Genomic DNA, 25,458 nt, shown 5'->3' with positions numbered 1-25,458 from the left:
GGATTCTTGATTTTACTGCTTATGCTTTAGGAATCTTGTAAGGAAGTCAGGTCCTAAGCTGAAATGATGAAAATTTGGGCCTACTTTTTCTTCTCTTAGGCATAGGGTCTCTGTCCTGGTACCTAAGTCTTTGATCCACTTTCAGTTGTGTTTTGTGCAGGGTGAGAGACAGAGGCTTAATTTTACTTTGTTACCTATGGATTTCCAGTTTTCCCAGCACCATTTGTTGAAGCGGCTGTCCTTTTTCCAATGTATGGTTTTGGCACCTTTGGCTAGTGTGAGATAACTGTATCTATGTGTGTTTGTCTCTGTCCTCTATTCTGTACCATTGGCCTACATGTCTGTTTTGGTGCCAATACCATGCAGTTTTTGTTACTATTGCTCTGTTGCAGAGTTTAAGGTCTGGTATTGTGATACCTCCTGTTTTACTGTTCCTGCTAAGGATTGCCTTGTCTATTCTGGGTCTCTTATTTTTTCAAATTAATTTCAAGATTACTTTTTCTAGTTCTATGAAGAGTGTCATTGGGATTTTAATAGGTACTGCATTAAATCTGTACAGTGCTTTTGGTAGTATGGTCATTTTGATAATGTTAGTTCTGCCTATTCAAGAGCATGGGAGAGCTTTCCATCGTCTAAGCTCTTCTTTGATTTCTTTCTTTAGTGTTCTGTAGTTCTCATTGTAGAGGTATTTCACCTCTTTTGTTAGATTGATTCCCAAGTTTTTTTTTTGAGCTATTGTGAACGGGGTGCTTTTCCTAATATCTCTTTCAGTGGATTCATCACTGATGTATAGAACTGCATTTGATTTCTGGATATTGATTTTATATCCTGCTACTTTGCTGAATTCATTTATTAGTTCTAGAAGTTTTCTGGTGGAGTTTTTGGATCTTCTAAATATAGAATCATATCATCAGTAAATAGTGGTAGTTTGGGTTCTTCTTTTCCTATTCTTATCCCTTTAATTTCCTTCATCGGTATAATTGCCCTGGCTAGAGTTTCAAGGACTATGTTGAATAGAAGATATGAAAAAAGGCATCCCTGTCTTGTTCCAGTTTTTAGAGAGAATGCTTTCAATTTTTCTCCATTTAGAATGATATTGGCCTTGGGCTTAGCATAGATAGCTTTTACAATGCTGAGGTAGGTTCCTACTATCCCTAGTTTTTCTAGTGTTTTGAACATGAAGAGGTGTTGTAATTTGTCAAAGGCTTTTTCTGCATCTATTGAGATAATCGTATGATTCTTGTCTTTAAGTCTATCGATGTGATGAATTACAATAATTGATTTCTGTATGTTGCATCCTTGGGATAAACTCGACTTGATCGTGGTGCACTATCTTTTAAGTATGTTTTTGTATGTTACTTGATAGATTTTGTTGAGAATTTTTGTGTCTATATTCATCAGGGATATTGGTCTGAAGTTTTCTTTCCTTGATGTGTCTTTGTTTGGTTTTGGTATCAGGGTGATACTAGTCTCATAGAATGAGTTTAGAAGGGTTCCCTCCTTTTCTATTTCATGGAATAATTTGAAGAGTATTGGTGTTGATTCTTTTTTGAAGGTCTTGTAGAACTTGGCTACAATCCATCTGGTCCGGGGCTTTTCTTGGTTGGTAGACTTTTGATGCCGTCTTCTATTTCATTGCTTGAAATTGATCTGTTTAAATTGAGTATGTTGTCTTGATTGAGTTTGAGTAGATCATATGTCTCTAGAAATATGTCAATGTCTTTGAGATTTTCTATTTTATTTGGAGCATAAATCTTCAAAATGATTTCTAATTATCTTCTGTATTTCAGTAGTATCTGTGGTGCTGTTTCCTTTTTTCATCACGAATTTTAGTTATTTAAGTTTTCTCTCTCTTTCTCTTCATTAGCATAGCTAAGGTTTATCAATTTTATTTATTTTTTCAAAGAACCAACTTTTTGTTTTGTCAATTTTTTGAATTATTTCTTTCATTTCAATTTCATTGATTTCAGCTCTGGTTTTAATTATTTCCTGTCTCCTACTGCTTTTGGTGTTGATTCGTTCTTCTTTTCCTAGGGCTTTGAGATGTAATAGGTCATTTATTTGTTGACTTTTTTATTCTTTTAGTGAATGAGCTCAATGCAATGAATTTTCTTCTTAGCACTGCCTTCATGGTGTCCCAGAGATTTTGATATGTTGTATCACTGTTCTCATTTACCCCTTCATAGTTTTTTATTTCCTCCCTGACTTCTTCTGCTACCTATTTGTCATTCAGTAGCATGTTATTTAGTTTCCAGGTGTTGGAGTAGCTTCTATTTTTTATTTTATCATAATTTCTAGTTTCATTCAGTTATGAGCTGATAGGATGCAGGGTAGTATTTCTATTTTTTGTATTTGCTAAGTTTTGCTTTGTGGCATAACATGATCTATTTTAAAGAAGGATCAATGTGCTGCTGAGAAGAAAGTGTATTTGCTCAATGATGGATGAAATACTCTATATATGAATATTAAGTCTAAATTATTGATTGTATTATTTAGTTGTATAATTTCTTTGTTTGGAAGATCTACCCAGTGGTGAGAGGGGTGTGTTAAAATTACTCAGTAATACTGTGTTGTGGTCTATTTGATTCTTGAAATTGAGAAGGGTTTGTTTGATGTACGTAGATGCTCCATTGTTTGGGGCATAAATATTTATGATTGTTGTTTCTTGTTGATGTATGTCTTCCCTTAAGCAGCATGAAATTTCCTTCTTTATCCTTTCTGACTAACTTTGGTTTGCAGTTCACTTTATCTGATATGAGGATGGAAACCCCTGCTTGTTTATGCAGTCCATGAGAGCAATACGGTTTTTTTCCTAATCTTTCACCTTTAGTCTGTGGATGTCTTTTCCTAGGAGGCAAATCTCTGGAAGACGACATATGGTTAGGCCTTTTTTTAAAAATCCAATCTGCCAGTCTATGTTTTTGATTGAAGAGTTTAGGCCATTAACACCTAGGGTTATTATTAAGATATGATTTGTATTTCTGATCATTTTGGTTATTTTTGGTTTTTAACTTGAGCTGGTTTCTCCTTTGATCTACTTTTCCTTTGTTCCTCCCTTTGCTGGTTTTCATTTTTTTTTTTTTTTTTCATTTCCTCCTCATGGAATATTTTGCTGAGAATATTCTGTAGTGCAGGCTTTATAGTTGTGAATTCTTTTAACTTTTGTTTATTGTGGAAGGTTTTTGTTTCATCTTCAAATCTGAAGCTTAGTTTTTATGGATATACAATTCTTGGTTGGCATTCATTTTCTTTCAGAGCTTGATATATATTATTCCAGGACCTCCTGGTGTTGAGGGTCTGGGTTGAGAAATCACCCGAGATGTGAATTGGTTTTCCCTTATACGTAATTTTGTATTTTTCTCTCGAAGCCTTTAAAATTCTATCCTTATTATGTATGTCAGTCATCCTTATTTAGTGTTCCTTGATGTGGGTTGCTGTAATTTTGTACATTTGGGGTCCTACATGCCTCCTGTAGTTGATTTTCCATTTTATTCTTTAGATTTGGGAAATTTTCTAATATTATGTCATTGAAAAAAATTGTGCATCCTTTGGTTTGTATTCCATACCTTCATCTATTCTGATAAATCTTAAATTTGGCCTTTTTGTGTTATCCCATAATTCTTGGAAGTTCTATTCATTGTTTTTTTACCATCTTCTCTATTCAGTCGACTTAATTTTAAAGAGTATATATTTTGTCTTCATGCTCTGAGGATCTGTCTTCCAAGTAGTCTAGTCTGTTGGTGAAGATTTCCATTGAATTTTTAATTTGGTTTGTTGTTTTCTTCATTTCAAGGATTTCTGCTTGATTCCTTTTTATAATCTCCACTTCTTTTTGAAGTGATCTCTCACTTCCTGTATTTTCTTTCTGATATCATCCTTTATTTTGAAGCCACATTTGACTATGTACCTTCCAGACTCCTTCTCTGAAATTTCTTCTACTGTGTTGTCTATGGATTCTGTCATTGGAATATCTTGGTTTGTTTGAGGCACTTTGTTCCCTTGTTTTTTTCATGTCGCTTGTGTGTTTTCTCATCTAGCAGTATGGATCTGAGGCAGTACAGTTTCTGCCCCGTAGTCTTATAGTGTCCCTGACGACTTCCAGTACCTCACCTTTAAGGGGGAGACCAATATTAACAACACCCAATGCAAAGAATATACAGCCTTAAACCAAATAGCTCCTTTTCAGGCGACTATAGTTTCGTCCTAATACACAGAAGTGATGCGTTCAATTATTGTCAACAAAAAAATTATTGTCTACAATATAAACAGGAAGTATACTAAAAGGGTTTACCATTTCAAATGATGGACAGAGAGGGAACAGAAGTAGTGAAGGATGTCATGTTGATGAGGGAGAAGGAGAGAAGATACAAGTAAAATTTATAGCAAGATTGAAGGAGGAATTAAGAGAGGTTGTCTGTTAGCGTGAGAGAAATGAGAAAGAGAATCCAGAGAGACAGATAAGTGAGAGAAAAAAATATATACGGATTTTTTTTAAAAAGTAAAAATATAAGAATACAGAACAAAACTGTAATATACTATTCAGACTCCCCACTCTTCAATAAATTCATGCATGAAAAATATTTGGTTTCAAAGATGGTAGAGATGTGAGAGAGGGCACAAAATTGAATGAATGCTTCCATTGGCTTTCAAAAATTTGCCAGCCTCCCTTCTCCACCAATAGGTGAGGGTGTGTGGAGTTTGACAGTAACTCTAGTCCAGTGGGTGCCTGATCAGTTGGCTTGGTGAGCAGATAGCAAGATGCTCTCACACCTCCTCCAGTCTTCCCACCCATTGTAGCCAGCCCCTTCTGTCCCCAAGCACTTCAGGACTCAGCTGGAGAGAGTCTGGTTCTTTCCAGTTTCTCCAACCTGTGTTCCCCCCAGGAAATGTCCCTAGTCTCCAGGTTTCCACAGGCTTGTTAGGCCCAGACTGGCCCAAACAAACCCAGCTGCAATTTGATGTACCTGGGTTTCAGATTCACCAGGCTCTGCCTCGCTGCAGTACCAAGATCTCCATGTTATTTCAACTTGCAGAGAGACCACCAGGGATGCGCTCACACAAAGGAGCATCCCTGCAGAAAGGTAGCAAGATGGTGGCCACTAGGAAGACCTAGTGTCTCCAGGCCGGTGTCCCCAGACGGAGGCGCCGCACCTCGAGATGGCGGTGGTGGCAGCTGCAAACCTGAAGACCCATTGGACCTGGACTCCAGGCCCTGACCAGTGTTTTAAGATTGTGGTGGCTGCGTGTACCCTGAAAATGGACTTTCAGGCTGCAGCCGGCAGTGGGCGCTCTGTGGGCCAATGGCAGTTGGTCTGCGGGCAAATGTTGGGTGAACACTGTGGGTGATCAGGGGACGAACAGCTGGGGATCCGCAGGCAGCAAAGCGAGCGCTGCCTTTCAGAGAACCAGCACTTCCTCTGCTGGAATCTCCACTTGCTCTTAATTCCTTTTTTTGTTTCTGTTCAGCTTCCTACCCTTTGATTTTTGTCCCCTACTAGAAAACATCCATCCTTTTGACTGTGCAGATCCTTTTTTATTTAGTTTATCAACAGCACCTCCAAGTAGTCCACTGGGGAGGACCCGTGGTTAATTAGCATATTCTGTTATGCTGGCCTCAGTGATAGGTTGAGAGATGGGCTTGCAATTAAAGACGGGCAAATCAGAGTCAATCCTGGAAAGAGAATCTCTACCTGGGCGGCCAAGGATCCCAAGGCCACTGCCTGGAAAGAGTGTATTGATAGAATATTACTCAGTCATAAAGAAAAATGAAATTATAGAATTTGCCAGTAAATGTGTGGAACTGGAGAATATCATGCTAAGTGAAATAAGCCAATCCCCCAAATCCAAAGGCTGAATGTTCTCTCTGACACGTGGATGCTGACTCATAAGATGGGTGGGGGCGGGAAGTGTAGGTTCACAGGATTGGACAGGGGGCGATGGGGGGGAGGAAGGGGGATGGGAACGGGAAAGACAGCAGAATAAATCAGACCTAACTTTCCTGTGTTTGTATATGAATACACGACCAGGGTCAACTCCTCATCATGTACAATCACAAGAATGGGAAGTTATGCTCCATGTATGTATGGTACGTCAAAATACATTCTACTGTCATGTATAACTAAAAAGAATAAAATTTTTTTAAAGTAAATTGAAAAAAAAAAAAAAAAAAGAGTCTCTGTGAATGAAATCAGCACGAGGGCAGCACAGCTAAAGGACAGGGCCACAAGGGCTTCTAACATCATCCAGTCTGCCTGGAGCTGGATCTCTCCCTACACTTTTCAAGTGCACAAGCCAATGAAGTCCCCATTTATGTTTAGTCCTTTTGAGGTGACTGGTAGATGCAACCATAAGAGTCTTAACTATTTTTCTCCAGTTTAGCCTCATTTTGTACCCAGACCATAAGGTCACCCTGTATGACAGACTGCATGGTGCCTGGCCCGCCTTCCACAGGTGGACTTTTGTCTTCTCCATTTACACTGATGGGCTTTATTCTTACCAAGCTTGTAACCAATTCTGCCAGCATCTTTCAGTATGTACATGAATACTTTCTTACATGAAACTAGCCCTGTCTGTAAATAGAACAAAGAGACAAACTAAGAAGAAAAAGTATATGCTTTTTCTGATTATAAAAATGACACATAATCATTGTAGACAATTGGAAAAAAAATAGAAACATGTAGCAAACAAAACAGAAACCACTCTATAATCATGCCAGAGATCATTGTTTTTCATAAGTGTTTAAAATGAATTAATAAAATGATCTAATATCTCTATAACAAAAGATCAAAGTAGTTTGGTATCAATTTACTCTGTAAACAAAAGGGATAAATTGGTTCTGAAAGTCCCCCATTTACCTTTGACATGCTTAAATTATTCAATTCTGTTACTGCAGATTTATGTCTTTGGGCTTAGAGGACATTCATCCTACAGAATTTGCCAGATGGTGCCCTGGGATGGTGCTATGATAATCTGTCATCATTAGAAGGAAATGCTCCATAATCTGTCTGCATTAGCTCTAACTATTTGGAAGGAATGTGTGTGCTTTGGAAGAAAGTTATCATGCGATAAAAGCATACAGGAAGACCTCTCTAGGGAAGATCACCAGTTCTAGGAGTAAATATTATTATCTCAATGCTAATGCCAGAGGCAGAGATAATGTAAATGACCCTGGCTACACACCAGGACAATATTTCCTCCCTTTCTGACTCCATGGGGGTATTCTCTACCTCCCATTGCTTTTGATCAAGAAGCTGTAGCTCCTTCTTTTTTTTTTTTTTTTTTTTGTGGTGCTGGGGATGGAACCCAGGGCCTTATGCATGCAAGGCAAGCACTCTACCGACTGAGCTATCTCCCCAGCCCTGTTGCTTCTTCTTCATGCTATTTAGATTTGCTCTCCCAGAAGCCCAAGTCATATGGCACCTCTGTACAAATTAGAAAAAAAGCACCTTCTTCCTCTTTTTCACTTGCGCCCTTGAGCAGGCACCCTCGTTCAGTGAACAAAAGTGCTCTATGTAATGCTCCTGGCTCTGTCCTGTGGAGGCTTGCTGTCCTCTGGGGATGTGGATGCTGTAGGTATTCTAGATTAGGTGATGCGTCCCAATTGTAGGTGAGCGCTGGTGATGTGACCGTCAGTTCAACACATAATTACTATGGCTTACTGTCCAAGTCTAGTCCCCCTGGAGAACTGCCTGGACCTGGACATCAGTCCCACCTTCTCCTTGGCTGCTGCCACCTCAACTCTCCTACAAAGACTAGAACTTTAAACACAGTCCCCTAAATTGTGGCTGCACTTATTGCAAGTAGTTTTGTGGAGAGGTGCTCTATGTCATTATTAGCCACTTTTCAAGTGAATATAGGCTGGTAGGAGAGGTGGGAACAGATCTGCTAAGCTAGTTCTTCCAAAGTCATCGTCCCCTTTAACATACTCCCCATTCCTAATTGTTCTTTTCATTTAAAAGAAAAGTCTTCTCTTCTGCAAAAATTAAGTCTATTTATCCCATGAGTCTTTGTTCTTAAATTCATAAGGTCTGTTGGTTTCTCATCTTTTCCCGCCTTAATACTGCTCTTAGAAACTCTCTCATATCCATTGCTCTTTAATTCTTTCTTTCTGTGGTTGGGGAGCCCAGGTCTGTAATTCCAGCTACAGGGATCTCTAGTTTTTGTTTAACCATGGTGATGTTGTTATAAAAACAAAAACAGCAATTACACTGTCTTAGACATAGTGCATGAATTTTTCGTGTTAGAAACAATCACTGTGTCATTATGTAAATGAAACATAATTTTATCAAAATATGTGATGCAAAGTGAAGCAGAGCTGCTTAAATACAAATCCTTATTCTTTCATCTGGCTAATGCACTTTAAAAAATATGGTTAGGTTGAAATTCAGGTCATTATTGTCCCTTCACAGTAAGAGTCATGACGGATATGTGGCAACTGTGATAAAAAGCATGCACTCTGAGCTGCTCGCTAGCTTAAGGCCCTAGGGAGAGGCCCTAAATCTCTTAGTCTCCCCGACTAAAATGAGGATAATAATAGCACCGCTGCTCTTGACTGTTGCAAGGATTAAATGAGTTAATATGTGTGAAGTACTTAAAATAGGGCCTGGCCTATTGTAGAAACTACTCATGTTAACTCCTACATGAAAACTAAAATTTAGGTCCATATTCTACTATATAGTATTCTTTAATTCTTTGAGTAATGTAATTGTGATTATATCCAATAGTGATAAATACCAGATGTTTAAATATGTTAAAACAGGTGGTATTTAAAGAAAACATTTTGATGCTAGGGATAGAATACAGGGGTCTTTACCATTGAGCTATATCCCTGTCCTTTTCATTTATTTACTTATTATTATTTTATTTTGTGTGGTGCTGGGGATTGAACCCAGGGCCTTGTGGTTGTGAGCCAAGCACTCTACCAACTCAGCTATCTCCCCAGCCTTTATTTTTTATTTTGACACAGAGTCTTACTAATTTGCTAGACTGACCTTGAACTTTCCATCCTCCTGCCTCAGCCTCCTGAGTCGCTGGCATTACAGGCTTATGCTGCCGCTCCAGGTCAGAGTGGTGTTTTGCAAACTTTGTATAAAATGAATTACCCTAGGTAAGAGTTTTCCCTCTCCAATAGGGTATGTTTGATATCAGAGTTAGAGTAAACATCATTAAGTAGAACCATACTTTTTCTTTCTATTACATCTGTTTATTAAGTCTCTATATCTCTTTCAGTTTCTTAATCCCTGTGGCAAGACCCTCCTCTCTGTTTTACATCTTGCGTAGCCTATTTGGATTCTACTTTCACTCACCTCACTAAGGCAGCCAGCCTTTGCAGTGGGTTATGCCTTTGAAAATTTGGATCTTGATTTTTGCAGGCTTGTCTATGTACGATAAATAGCCAACCTGTACCAGTTTTCTTCTAGGCTCTTTTTTAATTTTGTCAGATAATTGGCTGCTCTACTCAGAAATACTGTGCACTCCTCAGTGGGAGGCCAGAATTTTAGATAAAACACAAGAAATCCAACTTTAAGCCACTGCAATTTTTTCTATTGAAGATACAGATGTCATTATAACTTCGATAAATTTATGATGGTCACCTACTTTCCTTTTTTACAGTACTGTAATTATTTTAGACAAGTAACTTCTTGAAATCCAAGGTCAGGCAAATCACAGACAGAATTCTCTGAAACCTTGTGTTTCTTTCTGAAAGGTCTCCAGGGTTGCTACATAAACCGTGGATGAGGAAACAAAGAATTCATTCATTTCTGGATTCCTGGTCTGAGTCCATTATTGTCTCCCTTGATTGATGCTTTAAATTTATCATGATAAAATTGTAAGACGGAGCAGTGGTGCACACATGTAATCCCAGCCACTCGGGAGGCTGAGGCAGGAGGATTGCAAGTTCAAGGCCAGCCTGGGCAACTAAGCAAGGCCCTAAGCAACAAAGGACTGGAATATAGCTCAGTGGTAAAGCACCTCTGGGTTCAATCTCTAGTACCAACAAAAAAGAAAAAGAAAAAAAGAAAGAAATGTAAAATTGTTCAGAATAAAACTACATTCAGTAATTCAGTAATTTGTATCTTAATCTAGTTCTGGTGATTTTTTTCTTTTTGTTGTTGTTGTTTGTTTGTTGCAAAGCTGGGGATCAAACAGGGCCTGTACGAGGTAGGTGAGACCTTTACTGCTGAGCTACACCACAGCCCCTGATGACTTTACAGTGGCTGGTGGCAGCTGTAGTTGAGGGATGCCAGAGTAACTCTTCCTTTCTGTGTATCTAGCCTAACATTTCTCTATTTCTCTATCCGCCTAGCTTTTGAAACAATCACAGGTGATTTCTAAGTAAATATAAACAGCCATATTCTATGGATTAGAAGTTGGATGGTAAAAGAAAAACAGTGGTCATGATAGTAAGTCAGAAATGAAAGTTAAATGCCATACATGTGCCATTATCTCTTGGTTTCAAAATTTAGTGTCTTTTGGACTCCCTGTAGGGTATTAGTTTAAAATGCAGGTACCTTAACCTCATCCCAGGAATGCTGGCACCTGCACTGTCGAACCCTGCCACAAGGGATCTTCATGGAGGTGGTTGCTTGACCATACTCTGGAGGAGCTGACCTACTTACTTGCTGCAGATGGGTGAATTTGGCTCCAAGTTTTCTGGCAGTCAATGTGCAAAAGGAAGGCTGTGTTTTCATAGTGTGCAGATAACATCTTTGACATATGGTATCAACGAGCATTTAACTATGTTTATATCAACTTGAAGAGCTGATTAGGATCGTGACTTGTGCATATAGGAATTCAGAAAAGAAATGTCTTCATTCATCCTCCCTGACATGAAAAATGTCAGTGAGCCTGTTGCAGTCTATGACATGGCATTAACGGACCTTTTGGGAAAGGGTGCTAAAGTCTTTTAGGGAAAGAAAAGGTGCAAAAAGAGGGAAGAAGGAAGATGAGAAAAAAGAGGAGTGAGCAAATGATTATGAATTTGGCCACTACTGTGGACAAGGGTTCACTACCATGTACAACAGAGAAGCACACACATACCTTATGCTGTGGTCGGGATATGGTGTGTGTCCCCCAAGGGTCCATTGTTAATGCGGCTTGGTCCCCAGAGTGCTAGTATTGGGAGATGGAACCCTTGAAAGGTGGGGAGGGCCTTAGGTCACTGGGAGGGTGCCCTTGGAAGGGATTGTGGGAGTGAGCCCTGTCTTTCTGACTTCCTGTTTAGCTATATAAGCTCCTATATACATATGCCTCTCACATCTGAGGCAGCTGAAAGAGGACCTTCATCAGAACTTAACTGATGCAAGTGCCATCTGTGAGCTAAATAATCCCCTTTTTCTTTATCAAGTAACTTGTCTCAGGTATTTGTTATGGTAATGAAAAACTTCCACTCCTAAGATTGTGGCCTAGGGATTTTATGCCTAGGGATGCTGGCATTAATGCCAGAAAACATGAATGGAAAGTTTATAGGAGCATGATTTGTCACAGCCCAAAACTGTCAACAACCCAAATGCTCATCAACATTACAATGGATAATTGTGGAATACACTGGAATACTAAACAGCAAAGAAAACGAACGAATTACAGTTCTGTGCAAAAACATGGATGAATGCTAAAATCAAATGCTAATCAAAGCAAACCAGATGGGAGAAAATGCATACTGTACAACTCCATGTATCTAAATCTTAAAGTGAGTAAAGAGGACTGACATATTATTTAGGAATGTATACTTAGAAGTTGGAAGTTAAGATGTTTTCTGAGGTCTGGTGGTGTGGCCCAGTGGTAGAGCACTTGCCCCTCACGTGTGGGGCTCTGGGTTCAATTCTCAGCACCGCATGTAAATAAATAAAAGGTCTGTCAACAACTAACAAATAAATAAATAAACAACAACAACAACAACAACAAAATTTTAAAAAGATGTTTTCCAGAGAAGGAAGGGATTGGGACCATGAAGCAGGATTTAAAGGTTTATGGGCAGAAGATAGTTATCTGCCTCCTTACTTGAGAGGCAGTTATATGTGTGTCCATTTTGATATAAATTGATAAGCGGTCTTGTGTCCGTTTCTGTAAGGGTGCTATTTTTCACAATAAGAAGTTTTTAAAATACCAAGGAAATGTCCATCAGCAGGCTCATGGTTCATGGATAAACACAGAAAATTACTTAGTAATAAAAGGGAGGAAATGTTGATACAGGCAACAAACAGATGACCTAAAAATCATTATGCTGATTAAGCTGCTCAAAGAGAAAATGCGCTGTTTGATTTCACTTACATAACATTCTAGACAGGAAGAACTACCCCACGGTGACAGAAGGCAGCTCAGGGACTGCCTGATAACTAGGCAAGGTAGGAATAGACAGAAGAGTTTACCAAGGCACAAGGAAACTTGTGAAAGTGATGATATGTTTTATTTTTAGTTGGTGCATTATAGTTATACATAAAAGTGGAATTCATTGTGATATGTTCATACATGCACGTGACTTGGTTTGGTTAATTTCATTCTTCTGTTCTTCCCCTTACAGTCTCTCTTCCTTTCCCCTTTTTTCCCTTCCCCTACTCCACTGTTCTATTTTCATGAGATCTTCTTTCTTTAAAAAATCCGTATTTTTTTCTAGTTTCCACACAGAGAAAACATTCAACCTTTGACTTTCTGCATCTGGCTTATTTCACTGAACACAATGTTCTCTAGCTCCAAGTGATGGATATCTTCATGATGTAGTTGTGTGATGATTTCACAGTTGTATACAAAGATTATATCTTGAATATATGCATATTATTATATGTCAATTACACCTCATTGAAGCTGTTAAAAATGTGTAGGGGAAAAAAGAAGGTGTCAGAAATGCTAAATAAATGGAACTGCCTCATTTAAGTGTGGAAGCCCTTCATGAAAGAGACATGATGTGCTTGATCAGCCAGGACTTGCCCTGTGTTGACAGATAACTAACCACTGATTCTTGCTGTGCCTTCATTGCTTCATTTGTAAACTGATCCTTTATTGAGTAAGGGAAAAAGAGAAGAAATCTTAAGTTGGACAATTTACTCACTAACGGTTCATACAGAGTTCAGATAAGAAGGCTTTGAAGGAAACTTGAGCAAAGCCTCTCCGTTTACCCATCCTCTGTGCTTTTCTTCCATTAATGTCAGACATTTTAAGATGGCTAACTCTATTTGGTTAAGCTCTAATCCTCAGCTATTAGGCAAAAGACTAATGTTCTCATAATGTACAAAGTTTTCAAGGCAGTATATTATACTCCTGCATTAAACTTTTAGAGATTCATTAGAATAAAAAATCTATTCTAAAGACAAATTTATGTGTTGATAGAGTGGGGATACAAATGTTTGCTGACTGTGGCAGTGTGACTTATGATGTTTCGGCTTTACATGGTGTGAAAGCAATAGTCATTCCGTTGAAATGATATTTTTAATTTTGAATTTTGATCTTTACCAAGGCTAGTGATCTGCAGTAGGATGCTCTCATGATCTGCAGCTCCAGTTAGGCAAGCAATCATAGGGGCAAATGACTAGAGTGCTACTCTACAGAGTGCTGTGTTGCTAAGCAATGGTCTTTGGTCATTTAGGTGTATTAAATGCATTTTCCAATTTTCTGGCTTATGATGGGTTCATTGAGAGATAACCCCATTGTAAGTCAGAAACATCTCTATTTGTAATAACCCAGAGTGTAAGGTGCTATGAGCTCAACCCATTCAGCTGTGTTTTGTATTGGTCCTATTTTTGTGCTTAGTTTTTTTTTTTTTTTTTTTAACATTATAAAAATCCATTTTATTTGTTGTCAAATTTCCCTTAGATAAGTCTCATTTGGAGTTTTAAACTGTTGTCACCTCTTTTATATATTCTTCTCAGTATGCAGCATCACTTTTTTAGCAACAGACTTGAGTTTATTAACCAGAGAACACTGAATTTGAGCACCATCTATAACTTCCCATCAGGCAACGGGCTTCAGCATCAGACTGACGAATTTGGTTCTATATAGTAGTAAGAAAATGAAACTAATAAAATGTTTTCTCCTACTGCATTCTCTACATAATACAGAACATATCTAACACCAGTGAACAGGTTTATTCCACACATAGCAAATTATTCTCTAGTGGAGACCAAGGGGGAGTTCATGGTTTAACTCCATTCTGATACTTCCTACTTGAAGTTAGAGTCAAATTTCACAGGTTAAGAACTCAGTGCACCAGACTGCTCCATATCAACTTTAGATGCCAATCACAACTCAGGGCTTCTGGAACTTGTGACTGACTATAAACTGGGTTTTCTCATGACCTCCTCGGGTTTGATTACTTAGCTGGAATAGTTGACAGGACTTGGCAATACATTTTAGATTTATTATAAAGATATTACCAAGGATGAAGAAGTACATAGGCTGAGTCTAGGAGGTTTCAAAGCACCAGAGCTTCTGTTTTTGTAGAATTGTGTACCATGTTCCTGACACATGCATGCATTCACAATCCCCAAAGATCTTCAAACCCTGCACTTTAGGAATTTTCATGGAGACATGATTGGTTATTAACTCAATCTCCAGTTCCTCTCCCCTCTCTGAGGATGGTTTGGGGGACATGAAAGTTCCAATATTCTAATCATAGTTTCATCTTCTGGTGACCAGCCCCCTCCAGGAATTTATCAGGAGTTGTCTGCTTAAAAAAATCACCCAATCTCTTATCAACCAGGCAATACCATGGGATTAGGATCTAGGGTCAATGACCAACTATTAGAACAAAAGTTATACCTAGCACCCTTGTTGCTTAGGAAATTACCAGATTATCATGGCAAAACTTATTAAGTGGTGCTGGAATGACAAAACTTTGGAAAGTATTACATTAAAGAAACTGTGTCTATGAAATTGTATTATCTTTGTTTTGTATTTCTCCTCCTCCTCCTCCTCCTCCTCCTCCTCCCCCTCCACTTTCTCCTCCTTCTCCATCCTTTCCTTGCAATCACTAAACTTTGTGGGACAGTGACAATGTTATGCATTCTCTGCACCATTTAGTTTTCCATGGCTCAGAGGAAGATGAAAAGTTTTTACTCCCTCCTATAACAGTCTTGGGATTAACTCTCATCATTGAAGTGTAGGCAGAGGTTCATCCTTTTCAGACCCAGTCACTGAAACACGATCTTCCACATGATTTCCTTCCACAGGGTTGATGGCCGATTGTGATGGGCCAAGCCCAAGCTTCACGCTTTCCTGAAGCTTTCCATCTCCTGTAACAATCCAGGATTGTGAGCTTTGGGGAAGGAGGCATCAAGTGGAGGAAAGGGAGGTGCCTGGGCAGGTGACATAGGCCTGACTTCACTGGCAGTGTTCCACTTCTCAGGTGGGACTCACACAGATGCTCATCCTATTAGTCTTTCCTCTCTTCACATGTCGGAATCATTTTATTCTGAATTCTCTAGTCACAGAGCCAGTATCAACCAGTCACAAGATTATGGAGCTATTCAACTCAGCATAGTTCTTGTGTGGAAGTTGCCTTTCTTGGCTTCAACCTGCAGAGCAGCAAGGAAAGTGACCTCCTTTATTCTGCCATCTTGCTGCTCAGGATTTACATCTTAATTTAGAAGGTCCTCCTCTAGAGCAGTGAGAGGACAGCACTGACAGCCACAAAACCCCTTTCAGGGAAGCAGCTGAAACGCCAGAAAGCCTAGGACGCACACAAGCCTCGAGCGCCCTCGGCAGCTGAAGAGTCTGGAAGTCCAAAGGCGTGTGCGCTAGGAGATTGGGCAGGAGCAATAAAAGCAGTTACAGTGAAGGGCTTGCACGCCTCTTGTGCTTAGTTTTAATTGTTACTCAGATATATTAAATTAGATCATTTCTCATGATCATATCTAACTCAGAGTGAAGTAATAAATGCCAAATATTCGAATGAACTAGATAGAGCTTTGAAATAATTAAACCTTTTAAAGTTAGGAGAAGCCAATTAAGTTATTAAAGTTGTCTGTGAAATGCTGTGCTCTGTGGTTACAGTTTTCTAGAAGGACTGGTTATACTTTTAAGCAAATCCGCTTTTGTCATTGAAGACTTTGATACTGCTGAAATTCTAAACACACTTTTGTTTCTCTAAAGGAGTATTTTCCAGGTGTTAAAGTTATGAATGATTATTTTAAATTATAAATAATGAAAAGATGAAGAATTAGGCACATTTAAAAGATAAAAACTCATTTTAATACAGGCAGAGAGAATCTTATTGGATTATTCTTTGAGTATTCTCTCTTTCATATGGAGACAGACTAGATTGGAGAAGCACGAGTGCTTCCAGGTATCCAGCCCAGAGCCTGGAGCATGCTGAGCGAGCACTGTACCCCAAGCTCCGCCCCGCCACCTGAGGCTCTTTAATACTGGGTTTACTTAAAAATAATGATGGTAGCTGCCACTTCTTGCGTGCCACTTCATGCCATGCACCATGGTAGGAACTTTTGCATTTTATCTCCACTTGTCTCAAATTCCTGGGATGAACAACTGTTTTACTTATTATCCCCCCACCTTTTCCCACTCCTCTCATTCCTTTGACTTCAAATTCATTCACACAGGATGTTTCTGAAATTTATCCTTCAATGTAACACGTTTTACTTTTTCTGTCCTTTTCTGTTTTTTTTGTTTTTTTTTTTTTTTTAACAGACTGCTTTTTAATTCATTGTACACAAATGGGGAACATCATTTCATTTCTATGGTTGTGCACGATGTAGATTGACACCATTGGTGTAATCATACATGTACATGGGGTAATGATGTCTGTCTCATTCCACCACTTTTCATACCCGCCTCCCTCTCATTTCCCTGTACGTAATCTAAAGTTTCTTCATTCTTCTCTCACCTCCACCTCCCCACCACCATTATATATCATCATCCACTTATCAGGGAAAACAGTTGGCCTTTGGTTTTTTGGAATTGGCTTATTTCACTTAGCATGATATTCTCCAATTCCATCCATTTATTTGCAAATGCCATAATATTCTTCTTCTTTATGGCTGAATAATATTCCATTGTGTATATATACCACAGTTTCTTTATCCATTCATCTGTTGAAGGGCATCTAGGTTGGTTCCACAATCTACCTATTGTGAACTGAGCTGCGATAAACATTGATGTAGCTGCATTATTGTAGTATGCTAATTTTAAGTCCTTTGGGTATAAAGGGAGGAGTGGGATAACTGAGTCAAAAGGTGGGTCCATTCCAAGCTTTCTGAGGATTCTCCACACTGCTTTCCAGAGTGACTATACCAATTTGCAACTCTACCAGCAATGTAAAAGTGTGCCTTTTTTCCCTACATTCACACTAACATCTATTATTGCTTGTGTTTTCTCTCTCTTTTTTTTTTTTTTGGCGGTACTGGGGATCGAACTCAGGGCCTTGTGCTTGCGAGGCAAGTACTCTACCAGCTGAGCTATCTCCCCAGCCCTTCTGTTCTTACTAATAGCCATTCTAATTGGAGTAAAATCTAATTAGATGAAATCTTAGAGTTGTTTTAATTTGCATTTCTCTAATTACTAGAGATATTGAACACTTTTTCATATATTTATTAATCACTTGTATGTCTTCTGTAAAGTACGTTTTACTTTTTCGATTCTTTATTTATTTATTTTTTTTTACTGGGGATTGAACTCAGGGGCACTCAACCACTGAGCCACACCCCCAGCTCTATTTTGTATTTTATTTAGAGACACGGTCTCACTGAGTTGCTCAGCCCCCCACTCTTGCTGAGACTGGCTTTGAACTAATGATCCTCCTGCCTTAGTCTCCCAAGCCCCTGGGATTACAGGTATGTGCCCTAATGATAGTAACTGAGCAGAATCAAGAATTAATTTTTAAAATAACTGAGTTAGATCGAAAAGCCTTCTATTTTATATCTGTTCCATTTTTACCACACACACCCCATGAGCTTAGGTCGTTTAGATTTTGACAAATGAATTTGGAATTATCTGAGCAAATCTTGAACTCATCTGTCATTGTTTTTCACTGGTGGCAGCTAAAGATTGCATTTGTGGGCTTTTGCCAGAGTAAGCAGTCTGACTCTTCAGCGAGAAACCTAATTCCCAGTCACTGGGGAAGGATGTATCCTGAATGAGGCCCTTTGCCCTTTACAAAAATAACTTCTATCTGTTCTCTATAGCCCATTCCTTTTGTGATGCTTGGTTTAGCCCACCAAGCTTATAAAGAATATACAATTTCAGGGCTAGAGAGATAGCTCAGTAGGTAGAGTGCTTGCCTTACAAGCGTAAGGCCCTGGGTTCGATCCCCAGCACCACAAAAAAAAAAAAAAAAAAAAAAGAATATACAATTTCATTCACTTCTGAGCTTATACTTTATAGGGAAAACTAAGAATTACCACTAAGGATTATTTATTTATTTATTTTGGTTCTGGGGATTGAACCCAGAGATGCTTAATCACTGAGCCATATCCTCAGCCCTTTATATATATATATATATAAAATATATAAATATATATATAAAATATATATAAATATATGTATATATAAATATATATAAATATATAAAATATATATAAAAAATATATTTTTTTAAATTTCAAGACAGGGTCTCACTAAGTTGCTAAGGGCCTTGCTAAGTTGGTGAGGCAGGCTTTGAACTTGTGATCCTCCTGCCTTAGTCTCTGAGTCACTGGGGTTACCACCATGCCTGACCCACTAAGGTTTTATAAATTGTTCTATTTTAACACATTCATTACACTGAAGATCTTATGAAATAAACTTTTTTTTCTCATCAATACTTGGAGGAAATAATTTAAAAGCTTTCAGATGGAAAAAGTATTAGAAAATTAAAGTACAAATTCTAATACCCCTGAAAGAGCAAGTGTTTGTCAACTTTAGATATTTAAGAGTGACTCAATTCACCCTTTCTTCTGAATTGTGGCATTTTAGAGTGGGAATGGCCCTGATAAGGCCTCAAGTCCTTTATTTTGCAGATTAGAAACTTTGATGCAAGAAGGTAGGTGCTCAGCAGTGGCAAAGCTGGGACTAGACCAGGTCGTGGCTCTTTACCCTCAGAGTAGTTTTTAAAATATTTTGGAACTTCTGTTAAACTACTCTGCTGTCACCAGCGGTTAACAAACCATGTATTGCCAGGTGTGGTGGCAAATACCTGTGATCCTAGCAGCTCAGGAGGCTGAGGGAGGAGGATCACAAGTTCAAAGCCAGCCTCACCAACTTAGGCCCTAAGGAACTCAGTGAGACCCTGTCTTTAAGTACAAAATAAAAAGGGCTGGGTTGTGGCTCAGTGGCTCAGTGGTTAAGTGCCCCTGAGTTAAATCCATGGTACCAAAAATAAAAAATAAAAACTCTGCTTTTTAAGATCTGAAAATGCTAATGCTTTTCACTACACACAAACATACACACATACATACATACATACATGTGTATACGTGTATACGTGTGCTCCATACACACATATATCTATACACATATACATATACACTACATATAATACACATCTTCACATACACATTTACCTATATATACATGCACACCTCTGTCTACACACACACACACACACACACACACACACACACACACACAGCAGAATAATAATAAGGTCTCTGGAACCAGGAAAACCTAGATCCATACTGGTAATGGCTGTGTTCCTCAAGTAATAACGTAAACATTTTCAATCTCAGTTTTACCTTCAGTATAATGGGAGAAATAATAGAATTCTTAACTGACTATAAAGAGTAAAATAGTGACTCCGTGCTGAGTGCTAGCATTTTGTCTACCATCTCACAAGTTTTCAATAAACGTTGGTAGTAGGCTGGGGATGTGACTCAGTTGGCAGATTCTCCCCAGTTCTGCACGAGGCCCTGGATTGAATCCCCAGCATCCAAATAAATAAATGTTAGTAGCTAACATTGTGAATGACATGTACACCACGTCGACCGATGAGCAAACTTAAGAAAAGATAGGTATGACTCACAGTCTCTGTGGGCTGGGATGACTCTGGGAGGCCTGGCAGCCCTCTGACTTGGGGACTGGGAGTAAACCAGGGGAAGTGGCACAGTCCTATTAATTTGGAAGAAAAGACACTTTTAAACACACAGTAGCATGCTCCGTCCTGATTTATGATGGAGGGAACAAAACATTTCAGGAACCTGGAAGGCGGGGACCCAAGGGGCCTGTGGAAGGTAAGCAGAAGCCACCGATGTTGCATAAATTCAGCATAAATGAAGAAGCTTGCACATGTCAATCTGTTCTGGGTGGCAGTGGCCCTCTGGATAGACTGGGAAAAAACCAGAGGATGAGAGGTCTTGGCTAGAGGCATCCGGTGTGTCACGTGGTCTGAATGCTGAGGTGAAGGGGCAGCAGTGTGGTTGGAAGGGGAACCAGAGAGATCAGAACCTGGAAAGGTCAACTGACTGGACAGCTGTCTGTCCAGGGGCACATCCAGGAGCAAGGCCAGAAACTCAGCATGTGTCAGAATGGCATGGACAGCACAGGTGTAGGGTGTCCCAGAGGCTGTGCCAGGGGGTGAGTGGACATCAGGCTGCCCCAGAAACTCAGGCACAGGCTGGAGTCAAGAGCTAGAGCAAGATTAGCCACAGTGCATCCAAAACTTGAACTGGAAACTGGAGGGAGTGAGTAAGTCAGAGGCCAGGACAGGACAGGGACAGATTGAAGAGGGAGAAGGTGTGTTGCTCTGCTCTCACCTGTCCCCAGTTGCACCCCGGCCAGACAGTTGATGCATATCAAGAGAAGGGAGAAGAGCGAGCATCCTACCCATCCTACCCTTCCCATCTTTGGGTAGGATGGAAGCCTGAGTTGACCAGTAGCGGGGAGTCTGACTAAGGCTACTGTGCAGAGGTTTCTGTGAGTGAGAGGCCAGGGTGGGAGGGGGCTTTCTTTGTAGCTCCACATTGTCTGTGTCTGAAGTGCTGCTTTTCCTCAGGGTTCTGTCGGAGACCTGCTTCTCTTTCCACATCTATCAACAGAGTACGCTCCGCTTGCTGCAGTAACAAGCGAACCCATGTCTCATTGGCTTAGAACAACACACCTGTATTTCTTTCTCTAAAGTGTTTGTTGTGAGTTGGCCGCAGCTTGCTTCCTCATGACTTATTCTAAGACCAGCTTGACTGAGCAGCATCTCTCTCTGGAATGCTACTGCTTGTTGTAATGGAGGAAAAAGAGACCCTGGGTAACCTTGAGCTGGCCTTGAAGCTTCTGCACCAGAAGGGAGGGACACATATCATTTCCACTCACTTTTCATTGGACAACACAAAGTCCAATGGCTAAGCCTGACATTAACAGGAGGCAAGATCTAGTCTTTCCCAGGGAGGGACAGTGACTATTTGTAGCAATAGTACAGTTCACTGAGTAATTGTGCTTACCCCAGGGTCATTTCACTACTGGCACGATCTCAGTCACTAAGGAGTCTTCTAGCTCAGATCTCTGTGCTGAAAAGATCCAACAGTTCTCCCTGGTCACTTCAAATGGAAGTCATCTCCTCCTCTGCATTTTTTTTTTCTTTATGATTAATGGCCCAAGGTCCACCTGGCTAACCAGATCAGACTCCTGAGATTCATCTTTGATTTCTCGATCTCCTTCATCACCCCATATCCATCCATCAATCAGAATGTTCAGTACATGTCCGTTTTATATTTCTTGTTTTTCTCATCTCTCCCGCCCCTAATAGTATAATCCATGGCTGGTTTTTATCATCTGGATTACTCTAGCAAGCTCCTAGGTAATCTCCATGCCCCCATCTTTTTCCTCTCTAATTTGTTCTACCCATCATCCAGGGATGGTCCTGACAACACACCCTTTGTGGCCCCCTCTGCTTAAGCTCTTATAAGGCTTCTCATTGTTCTGAAAACTGAGTCTTAGTAAGCCTCTTCATCTACTTGCCCAGACTCCAACTTAACCATTGCTCATGTCCCATGCCTGCCCTCCTCCAGGCCGATCCTATTGTCCTTTCTAACCTGCCATGTCTCTCTCACTTCTAGAATGCTGTGGGCTCTTCTGTTCCTTCTACCTACAATGCTCTGTATCCTTGAGGGATTGGCTGACTGTAACTCACCCCTCAGATCTCTGCGTAGACAACACTTGCCCCAGAAACCCTCTCTCCCCTTCCTAAACTGGGACCCCCGTTCCTGTTGGCTGCTTCTCGACACTGGCAGCTCCAACCCAGATCACTATTTAGAGTCAACCAAGGTCCCATGGTCTGTCTGGTGCCTGCACTGTCATCTGTTTGGGACAGTGACTAGTTCAGCATTGTATCTCCTGCTGCTGACAGAGAATCTGGAATATTGTAGGTGCTGACATTTATGGAGCCCTGATAAAGGTCCACACATGGTGTCCAAGAGTGGACTTCAGTCTGACTTCAAGAGCAAGGTCAAAGGGTCACAGATAGTGACTGCCTTATTGTGAAGGGGAATTGATTACGAGTAGCTTAGGGTTAGAATGGAACAGTGAAGCAAGGGAGTCTGTAGAGAAGGACAGTGTAGCTCACCAGAATATAATAACCCACAGGAAGGGATTTTTATCTGTTATGTTCACTGATGCATTCCCATGCTTAGAACAGTGCTCAACACATAGTGGGCAGCTAATAAGTAATTTATTGAATGAATGAACAAATTGTAGGTCGGGATTCTTTTTTTTTTTTTTTTTTTTTTTTTTTTTTTGTGGTGCTGAGGATCGAATCCAGGGCCTTGTGCTTGCAAGGCAAGCACTCTACCAACTGAGCTATCTCCCCAGCCCCAGGATTCTTTGACTCCAAGAACCAACCCTGATCAACTTAAGCAGAAGGAATTCACTGGGAAGATATGGAATAGTTTGCAGAATCATCATAAAGTCTAGAGAACCAAGCCTGGCAAATAAGCAGCAAGCAGGGGAGCCAGGCAGGTCTCACACGGCCAAGTCTGTGCCACAGGAGTACCTGCCAAGGTCACCACCCTGGCACTGCTGCTGCCAGACACCACTCGCTGCCCTGGCACTACTACCACTGGTCATTAGCGGCGGCGCCACTGCCTGCTTGTGTGCCGGTCCTCATTGACCCTGTGACTTGATCTTACCTCTGAGAGTCACAGTTCCAGACAGGGTCACCTGCTTGACTGAAGAGAATGCTCGTTAGTTGCCTGAAAGCAGGAGAGAGGGAGTACTCGTTTCGGCCAACAGAGGGGGCCATGTTGCCACCTGTTTTCAGATGCCTCCTAAGACGGTCATTCAATGAGGAGTAACATCACAGGTTTGAAGTGCATAAGTATGGTAAATGCTTACTGTAAAACTTCAATCTGTCCAGAAAGGTGTAAAGTATAAAATATATATCCACTCCCTATTTCCCTATCCTGATTCTACTCCAAGAAATGACCAGGGCATGTGTTGGCATGATAGGTTCTTACCCATTTCTTCATGAAACTTCCGGAGTAAGAATTATTTCTTGAACTGCACAGAGCTGGACTTCCTAGCCATTATAGAGTTCTTGCAATTTCTATACGAAGCTGCATTGTTAAGGTGCTATTCCAGTATCCAAAATAAAAACTCCGAGTCCTTCTGAAAGAAAAGACAAAAGATTTATTCTCGCCAGGACCTGGGAAGCAGAAAGCAGACAGTTCCGCAGTCTCTGACACTCACCTGGGGGTCGATGGCAGCTTAAAAGGTGGAAAACCACAAAGAAAGAGGGAGGGTGGCCGTTACAACCCAGTTACATCACATAAAGTGGAAAGAACATTCTTAGAAATTGCACCTTTTGTACATACTCAGGAAAGCAAGCTTATATTAGCTCCATAGTTCAACAGCATTGTGATCAGGGTGCAAGTGGGTAAGGGTAGAGGTATTAGCTTCTATGTGAGGGGCTCAAGAGGAAAGGGGGGCTGATTTGTCATAGGGTCATATTTGACATGGAATCTATCATTTTGATGGGTGAGCCAAATTGGGGTTTAATGGATTTTAGTGGCCAAGTGACCACTTCCTAGTTTAGAATGATGTGCTGGTGAGTTCTGCTCTCCACCTAAAATATTATCTGAAATAATATTTTCTGGGATTTTAAAGGAAGTTCTAGAACTAAGCTGTCATCAGCTGCCTTCCAGGGAATTGTGTTCTAGGTAAGCAGCTGCAGACGTTCCTCACTGTGTTTGTGGCTGGCTGGCTTACAGTGCCTGGGAGGCAGCGCTCAGGTGCTCCTCAGTGCTGGGCAGCACAACATGAGATGCTTTTAGAGGAGACAGTTTCACATAAAGAACAGAGTTGTTGCTAAGATAAGTGTTCCGAATTTTAACGAAATAGAATAGTCATTCTTATTTGTAAGAAATAGATGAAGAACCATGTTACAGCAGTTAACTGAATAATACATTTAAGTGAGGTTGGATATCTGCATATCAAAATGTCACAGGGCTGACTCCAACCCATCATCAAGATTGGCCCAAAAGTAAGGTGTCAGGCTGATGTGTGGTGTGACCTCACAGGAGCTTGAAGCAAATGCCAGCACTTCCCTGCAGCTTACTTGGCTCAGCTGCCACATGCTCAGGGTAATATCAGTGAAAGATACATCATGGGAATGTTTGAATAGTGCCAGGCACTTTCTTAATAAATAACCAGTCCCACACATAACAGAGCATATAGGATATGATCATGGCATAACATCCAGAATTCCTATACAAATCTTGTATGTCTGAAATCAGTACCATATGTGTATTTAAACTGGAACCAGGTTATTTTTTATAGTCTTAAAAATGGGATAAATACTAAATCTTTTTGATAAAATTTCATAAACAGCTACAGGTTGATCATTTGAAAGTACAAATTGATTCAGTTGAGCCTTGTCAGCTGTGATTCATTTGAAAACATTTTCAGTGCTGATAACAGAGAAGGGCTTTTATTAAAAACTATTATTTTCCTTGTGTAATGAATATGACAGAAAGACATAGTATGTTGCTTATACCCAGAAACACTGGCTCTTTGAAAGGAGGACCAGGTATAGTGACAACATTTAGAAATAAGCACAAGTGACTGGTTGGTCGCAGTCGTGGACTGAGCGGGCAGGTGAGCCAGGCCATCTACATCGTGGAGGTAGGTGGTAGGCAGCTATCCAGCCCAGCCAGCAGGCCAAGGTCAGACGTCATAACTGAGCGACCCTTCCTGACCCCTGCACCTTGGTCGGTGCCATCACTGGTTGGTCGCAGTCCTGGAGCTTGCATCGCGGAGGTAGCAGGCGGGCACCCAACCCGCCTGCCTTGCAGAGCTGGGCTACAGGTAGCCAAGCCACCCAACCACCAGGCCGAAGACAGATGCCGCGACTGAACAACTTCTCCCGACCACTACACTGAGGCTCGTCGCCAACATGGACCTAGCCAGAGTCTTCTGTATAGGCTGGTGCAGGCATTTTGAATTACTCCTGAGGCGTGGCCATCATCATTGGAAGGGCAGCTCCCTCCCTGAGACACCTACAGGAGGCTAGAGGACCTTTGACAAGACCCAGGAGACAAGAAGAGGAGGTATTGA

At 40.4% G+C, this 25,458-nt stretch overlaps 1 protein-coding gene across 5 annotated transcripts in view; it reads left to right on the top strand.

The window, feature by feature from the left end:
• The window catches only part of TBC1D1 (TBC1 domain family member 1), a 227,580-nt gene that overhangs the window by 25,272 nt on the left and 176,850 nt on the right, over window positions 1–25,458 (top strand). The window contains exon 1 of one of the 5 annotated variants that reach the window (XM_079152797.1): window positions 25,299–25,319. The exons of the other annotated variants lie outside the window; for them this stretch is intronic. The gene's annotated coding sequence lies outside the window, so the exon portion shown is untranslated. Of the gene's footprint in view, window positions 1–25,298; window positions 25,320–25,458 lie in introns of those variants that run through there. 5 annotated transcript variants of the gene reach the window in all.

This window comes from Sciurus vulgaris (genome assembly GCF_902686455.1).
Source record: "Sciurus vulgaris genome assembly, chromosome: 9".
Taxonomy (NCBI): domain Eukaryota; kingdom Metazoa; phylum Chordata; class Mammalia; order Rodentia; family Sciuridae; genus Sciurus; species Sciurus vulgaris.
The sequence above is the reverse complement of the archived record's forward strand: the minus strand, read 5'-3'. Positions and strand labels throughout refer to the sequence as shown.